This window comes from Elaeis guineensis, chromosome 2 (assembly GCF_000442705.2).
Source record: "Elaeis guineensis isolate ETL-2024a chromosome 2, EG11, whole genome shotgun sequence".
NCBI classification, from domain to species: Eukaryota; Viridiplantae; Streptophyta; class Magnoliopsida; order Arecales; family Arecaceae; genus Elaeis; species Elaeis guineensis.
The window spans coordinates 100,444,797-100,453,015 of NC_025994.2; the positions used below are offsets into that span (position 1 = coordinate 100,444,797).

The following is an 8,219-nucleotide window of genomic DNA, read 5'->3' on the forward strand; positions in this document are numbered from 1 at the left end:
ACTGACGGGCATCACGCCGTGGCCGCCCCTCCTCTCCGTGGGAGTGCTGTGGCAGGCGCTCACACAGAGACGATGGAGATCGACGCGGGCGTCGGCGGCTGCTCCTGGAGGGCATCGGATGCGCCGCCGATTGTTGCTGGAGGCTCTTGACCGCGTCCGTCAGCACGGTCATCTACCGTACGATTGCCGCGATCTGCGCCTCCGTGGTCACCGCGGGGTGCGGAGAGCTGGGTTCCACCGCAGAGGGTGGCGGAGAGGCCTCTTCCCAGTGGGAAGAGCGCCTCGCCGACCTCGTGACCCTCGATCGTTGGGCTCTTGTCTTTGTCATTAGTATCTTCTGCTTGAGAAGGCTTGGTGCCGCCCCCCCTTCCTGGTGCGCCAATCTGTTGCGGCCAATCCCCTCGTCGCCTGGTCGCCGGGAACGAGCGCCTGCAAAAAGGGAAGTCCACACTGACCGGAGGCGGCTCCGACGGGGACCCTCCGACGGTCAAGTCAGAGAGGTGACTGGGCAACAGTGAAATGAAGACAGAGAGCTCAATCGAGAGAGAGAAAGAGAGAGAGAGGGTGCAAGCCTGTTGTTTCGAAGGGCCCCTTGCACTGTTGCCTTCCCCGATATATATAGTGGAGCGTGGTATGGCGCCGTCATTAATGGCGCGGACAATTGAGGAATTGTCAACTCACTGTAGACTGTCAGAGTCGCCGTGAAAGTGTCACATCACCGTGGGGCTGTCAAATCACTAGGGTTGACAATGCCCTAGGCGGGATAATGCCCTTAGGTGGCAGTGCCGCATGTTGCTGTCAGGACTGACAGTCTCTGGCAGCCGTACGGCGATCGGAGGAGTTGACCGACCCTAGGTCGGTGGCCATCTGTGTGGCGTCGGGCGAAGATTCGGGCCCCTCTGATAATCAGTCGGGCATGTTGCGAGAGTCGACCATCAGACTTTTCGGTTCAGTCGGTCGGGAGAGTGGGAAAGGCCTGCCCGACCGACATATCCTCAGTCGGTAAAGGACCGTTAATCGATCGGTGATGGCATCCGATCGGTCGGTCCGTCGGTCAATCGATCGGTCGATCGGTCCGTCGGTTGATCGGTCGGTCGGTCGGTCGGTCGGATATGTCCGATCATAAGCCATCGTGAGTGGGGTCGGTCGGTATCTCCCAACAAACATGATTTATCATCTTAGTTTGATTTTGGCATTGAACTAATCATAACCATTTTTCAGCCTGTGGCAGACCAAACATCTCAGCTCGCGGCTGATATGTCATGTTTCACATATAGCCGACTATTCACATGCTCCTCTTTCCTATGCTTTATGTTCGTTTTTTTCATATTAAACTAATTATAACCATGCTACAGCCCATGGTCGGCTAAATACATTGCTGCACCCCAATTCGAGGCTGAACCAGCACATACACTACGTTTTGTGTATGGTCAAACAGTCTAAACACCATCCATACCCCATCCATATCATATGCCATGTTTTACACATGGCCGACTATCCACATGCTTCCCTTTCCCATGCTTTATGTTTGTCTTTCCAGTATTGGATTAATTACAACCATGCCCCAATCTAAACATAATACTGCACCCCAGCCCAAAGTTGATCTAGCACACACATCACGTTTTTTGTATAGCCAAATAGTCCCAACACTGTCCATACCCCATCTATGTCATTAAAGTCATAATCTGATTTTTGGCATTAAATTAGTCACAATCATACTCCAACTCATGGCAGGTCAAACAATGCCGTACCCAGTCTGAGATTGACCTAGTATGTATACCATGTTTTTAGCATGACTAGCTAACCTAGATGCTGCCTACCCCATCAATTATGTTAAATTATATTTTTCTTAATAATCATTAAGCATCAATGAATCATAATTGAAGTAACATCAATTCAGCAATATGCAATATACATATATATATATATCGATAGATATAGAATATGCATCAATCATACAGATTTAATTTTCTACAAATATATGGATGATCATGTTGAAGAATCTTTACTTCTATCGATGATTGACTCAACACAGTAATTGATGAACTTCTCGATCTACGAACTTAAAAATGAGATATTCTGCCAATATCTTATGCAGACAGTCGCACTTCTACATAATCAAGGTTAAACATAAAAATCATAGATGATTAGAGATAGTGAAAACTATGGTAAACTATCCTAACATGACAAATTCAAGATCCAATCCCCAGGATTAAGAACTAGTCAATCTAAGTGTATCCGGATATTAAAATTTTTTAAATTAAGAGAAATCAAGAAGAGAGAAAAAATAGAAAGAGAAAGTAGAAAGAGAAGATAGAGAGAAGAGAGAGAAAAGAGAGAGAATTTTTTTTTTATTTTTTTTTCTCTCTTTTTTTTCTCTTCTTTTTCTTTTCCTTCTCTCTTTTGTTTTCTTCTTATTCGTTGAAACAAGGAATGGGGTCTTAGGCCGACCCACCCCCCATGGCTGTGACCTTCTCCGGCAACACATTGGCAGCTCCGATAGGAGTTGGCCCCGACCCCCACCAAGCAAGGCAAGGCCTCATCCAGCAATGGCAGTGGCAGAAAGAAAGAAGAGCAAAGAGGTCATAGAAACAACCTGAGAGATCTTAACAGAAATCGAATAATCTCCCTTAGATTTTCACCGATGTTTGATCAAGAATTTGGGGATGAGATGATTAGCAGGAGGATTGCATTTTATAGACCCCTTGCTAGAGACCAATAATGTTTCCAAGTCCTTTTTGTAATGGGATCGGAGAAGAAGAAGTGGACTTCCATCCGGGAGTCCTTTTCCATTTTTTTAAAATTTTTTCTGCTTTAAGATTTGTGCAGGTATAAAAATCAGGATTCTTACACGTAGTGCATACAGTGTTGAAAATAATTTATTCAGTGATTAGCCTGTACAACGGACATGAGGTAACTGGCACGGAGAACGGTCTTACTTGGTGCGCCCCCTCTATAGTATATAATTTCTGCTCGTGTTGCCAGTATAGTGCCACCAGCCCACTATGATCATTATGATTTGACCGTTCCCCGTAAATATTTGTCTTCTCCCCATACCATTTTAATGCGAGAATGTTTTGAGTAGTCGGTCTTTTTCGCAATAGCAATTTTTCAAATCATCTCGTTAGTGAGATGCTAAAAATTTCAAAGATTAGATTGGTCACGTTTAGATTGTATCTATTAGGGATGAAGCATTGTAAAATAAATTAGACTGGGATCAAATAGGTTAGGTCAGGACATGGCTGTTGATCTGTAAGTACTAGTTGTGATGTCTTGATCTGTTGTAGGGTTAGATTGGATATGGGCCAAGATTCTATATGCTATTGTCATCACTTGGAAAGCCCAACTTGATTGGATATGGGATAGATTGTCCTCTCTATCAACTAGCAGGAATCGGACATTGAATTGCCATGACAGTATTATATAGGGACCCATGACATTGTCATCTATACTAATAGGAACCTCAAATCATGTTCTTTCCACACGCTTTTAAAAAAAAATGGCACTTAAGTTTTCTAAGGAAATTGTGAAGCCACCAAAACTTAAGTTTATTTCCAATTGCCTTTGCTTTTCCCTTCTTTTTATTTCCTGATTGACATAAATTAGTTTAGGTATATTTTCTTAGCCTCTTTTAGATTTTGGTATATCATATATTTCATAAAATAAGGATTCTTTTGCACATATATGGTTTAAATCACAAATCCGGATGATTTGAAGAACTCAATATTAAATATTCATACAAAAAATAGTGCTCATAAGCATCACCGTAACTTTCTTAATGCATTCTAGAAATTCTGAAACAAATGACTTGAAAATAGATAGATAAGGACGTCTTGAACGTTGTCTTCAACAAGAGGTACATCCGGTGGTTGCCAGCTTACTTACGTATCTAATATCTTTATCACTCATGCTTGGAAAGTGATAGTCGGAAAATTTATATCTAACATATCTTCATAACAAGAGATATCCATAAAGTTTATGCCACTAAATTGATAATACAACCACTATAGAACATTACACCCTCATATAAATATCCATCTTAAGGATCGTAACTGCTACAAGAGTTACTTGAACCCATTACATATTATTGACCTGCTCAGCAGAGATTCATGTGCTCTCTATAGCTCGACACGCTTAATGATGGAAATCCAGAGATTGATCAAGTGCATCTTCATACTAAGTGGATGATAAATGATAACAATTTTGGCTTTGATCTTCCATGAGAAGCTGAAGAGCCCTAGGAAGTGGCGGCATGCTCACCTCCAGGACTTCGTCGAGGATCTGCACCACCTGTCCCATTGTTGGCCTGTGTGACCTTCAAAGTCTTGAATGCACCAGCAAGCAACTCTACAGACTCTGGTTAGCTCTTCAGTGTCAGCAGCACCATTCAATCTATGGTCCAATAAGCTAAATATGCCGCCTTCAATAATCTTTGTTGCAGCCCACGAAGGATAAAAGATTTTGCTACCATCCATGGAGTGCGTTGTGTTTCGTTTGCCTGATATCAACTCAAAGAGCATCGTCCCAAAGCTGTAGACATCCACTTTGGAGGTGATTGGTAGGCCTGAGATCCACTCAGGTGCGAGATAGCCAATGGTTCCCCTCATGGTTGTCAGTACCCTGCTGAAGTCACGACCAATAAGCTTTGCCATGCCGAAGTCTGCAACTTTGGTGCAGAAGTCCATGTCTAGAAGTATGTTGTCTGACTTTATGTCGCAGTGTATGATGCACTCCCTGCACTTCTCATGGAGGTTGGCTAATCCTCTCGCAATCCCAAGAATAATTTGATACCTGATCTTCCAGTCTAGAACTGTGGAATTGTTTTGAAAGAGACGGGAGTCCAAGGAACCTCCTGACATGTACTCATAAACTAGAAGCCTTTTGCTGCCCTTGGAGCAGAAACCGCGAAGGCGAAGCAGATTGACATGTTGAATAGCAGCCATTGTGCTCACTTCAGTTCGGAATTGCTTCTCTCCTTGTCTAAAGCCTTCAAGCTTCTTCACAGCTACTTCGGTTGAGTCAATTAATGTCCCTTTAAAAACAGAGCCAAAGCCACCACTGCCCAACTTCTCAGAGAAGTTCTTGGTCACACGCTGCAAATCACTATTAGTAAACTGAATCAAAGAACCCTCAACTTGTCTTGCCATCCGAATTCGTTTCCTCCTTTGAAATGTCCAAATTAGTCCAACAAGAACACACAAGATGCCAAGAATTCCACCAATGACACTCGGAGTTAGATCAATTTATGTGAGCTACTTGAACCGGAGAAATCAGAAGCAGAGAGCCGGAGATGAAGAGTACCGGCTCCACTATCACCATCACAGAGTTGTTGAAGGTTCCGAAGGTCCCCAGTCCAAATTGAGCATCCACTCACATAAGCATACGCGTTACAAGAGCAATTGTTCAAGCAAGCCTGTTCGCAGTCTTCAGCACTCCCAACGGCCAAGTTCTGTGGACTGGCAGGCAATCTCATATTGGTCATCTCAAGGAATCTATCCTCTTCCCCACCAGCCAAGCTTTTATTATTGCATCGCAAACTGGCTTTCCTCACGCACCCTGAGCTCCAAACTTTAAGCTCCCATTCTTTCATTGAAGCTGGTTCGAAACCATAGGAGCACTTGCAAATATTATCCGAGCTTTTCTGGTCGCAGATACCAAAAGCACCACATAGAGAGTAGACCTTACATTGAGGCAAAGATTGAGAAAAGATTGATTGCCACTCCTGGGTGCTGTCCTCCCAATACAATTGCGTTAATAGCCCAGATGAACCAATCACAGTACGAGTGATGAAAGAACTGTCGAGGATGGTATACATGAGATACTTCCGCCGCTTGTCATCCACGAAGGTGAGGTTGAAGGGAGTGCTTTCTCTGGTAGCAGGGACTGCGGTGAAGTACTGGCCATTCCAAAGCCCACTACTCCAATAAATTTCTGAAGCATTCCACAGCAATACATGCTGATTGGATCCGTCGGGGTCCATACTATGAGAGAAAAGCCCGGGGGCAGGGTTCTCAGGATTCTCCCATGAAGTGGTGCTCTGAAACTCCCCTGTAATCTTATTAACTCCAATCAATCCTCCTGGCATTTGTGTGTCAGTTGGGTGGTCAAAACTCTGCCAAATTGTAGTGTTTGATCCATTTCTTATGACCAGATTTCCGGTGTCAAGAAGCACCACAACGGTGGAATCAGAGGTTGATGGAGTTGACTTGGATGACCAAACTAGGATTTTGGAACTATGGAGAAGGACTAGTTTGCCATCTTGTGAGATTTTGAACTCCGCAGAGGAGGTGTTGGTGATGGGTGTTGCTCTGTTCGCCACCCAGATCACAGTTTGGACTGGAATTTTTTTGTACCTGATGCCTACGTAGTAGTTACCAGAGTTACCTGGCATGAAGAATGTCACGCCTCGAATCCAACATTCGGATCGGATACGTGATAACCGCACACTCCTTAGAGCAAGCCTTAAAGAATATGCAATGTCAAATTAAATCATTACAACCTTATCAACCATAATATTTGATTTCAATAATAATTCATAAAACTTGCATAATTACAATTAACATTCCTTCAATTCTCTGATCAGATATCAATGGTACTCTATCATGCATCCGCTCACTCACAAATCCATACCATAGCCAACCATGGACATCTTGTAACTCTGAGAAGAAAAGAAAGATAAAGGGGTGTGAGCTTTACAGCTCAGTAAGAATTCCCATATCATACCAATATAATAATATAATCTGAAAATAAAGATAAGCAATAACACATAAAAGTCGATGTTCACTATCCAGAATACTGCAAATATTTATAGATTATCTGTTTTATCAAAAGAGATGCATTATCATATGTTAATAAGTGAAATAATTTTATTCAACGATTGTTTCATGTCTTATCTTTCTATTTTCTTCTATTATCACATCGTCTTTAATCCTTTTCTTTTTGGCTCTGGCTTTGGACTACCAGGATCATGCGACGATCTTTTATGTAGATCGATTTCTATGATCTTTCTTGAATCGAAATATTCATGATCTTTCTCGGATCAAAGTGGCCATAATCTTTCTCGGATCAAATCATTCATGATCTTTCTCGGATCAGATTCTTCCACACATAAGTCTGTGGGGGCTGTCCCAAGCATAAGCTCCTGGCAAGCTATTCTACATGACAAGGCCAGTCCAAACCATATTTCTCTTTCTTTTCATTTCATGAAATTATAATATTTGACTTCATTAATCAATTCAAATTTTGCAGTGTAATAAATATGTCATACCCATATAATCATGCCATCAATCGCTGATACAAATGTATTGATATAACATACTCATACTCAAAATTACATAAATAAATGACAGTATCTCAGATATAACAAATTCATCGATCTCAAATCCAACGATGCAAAATCAATGAGATAAAACCATGGTAAATAACATATATAATGATGATCATGTACAGGAATCTTATCTTTACTGGTGACTGATCCAAGCACAGAAATCAATGTTCTTCTTTGATTTATGAATTTTTTTAATAAAATATTTTACTCGATATCATATGCAGACAATCATCTCTTCATGATCCTGATCAATATAAAAATCACATATAGAGAAATTATCGATAATCGATCCTAATAACACAAATCGAGGACCTTCTCGTAGGATTAATCAAAATTAAGATTTATCTAAGTATCAAGATCCTCCACTGATCCATAAGACTTGTAGAGAGAGAAAATCCATGAAGAGAGAGAAAATTTTAGAGAGATAAAGTAGAGAGAGAAAGTGGAGAGAGAATCTTTATATCCTTCAGATGAGGCAATCATGGTCGAGATCATCAGAGGTCCTATCAGGGTGACTTAATATGAATCAAGTGTTATAAATTTCGAATAGGATCGAATTGAGATCAGATCTACTGCATGAATTTTGGAGCAATCTCAAATCATCATATTTTTATTTCAAATTTATCCTAGGATCTGTGATGCAATCAGAGACAGTAGAAAGACCTTAGAGAATAAAATCCATAAAGAGAGAGAAAAAAAGGTCTAGAAGAAAATCTAGAGAGAGAATCTAGAGAGAGAAAATTAGAGAGAGAAGGTAGGAGAGAGAGAGGAAGAGAAAGAAAGAGAAGAGGAGATTTTCTTTTTCTTTTTTTTCTTTTTTTTTTTTTTTTTTTCTTTTCTCTTTTCTTTCTTTTCTTTTCTTTTCTCTTTTTTCCTTTTCTTTTTCTTCTTT

At 41.3% G+C, this 8,219-nt stretch overlaps 1 pseudogene; it reads right to left on the reverse strand.

The window, feature by feature from the left end:
* Nucleotides 1-3,990: 3,990 nt before the first annotated feature.
* LOC140855746 (G-type lectin S-receptor-like serine/threonine-protein kinase At2g19130) overlaps nt 3,991-8,219 on the reverse strand; it is a 12,495-nt pseudogene continuing 8,266 nt past the window's right edge.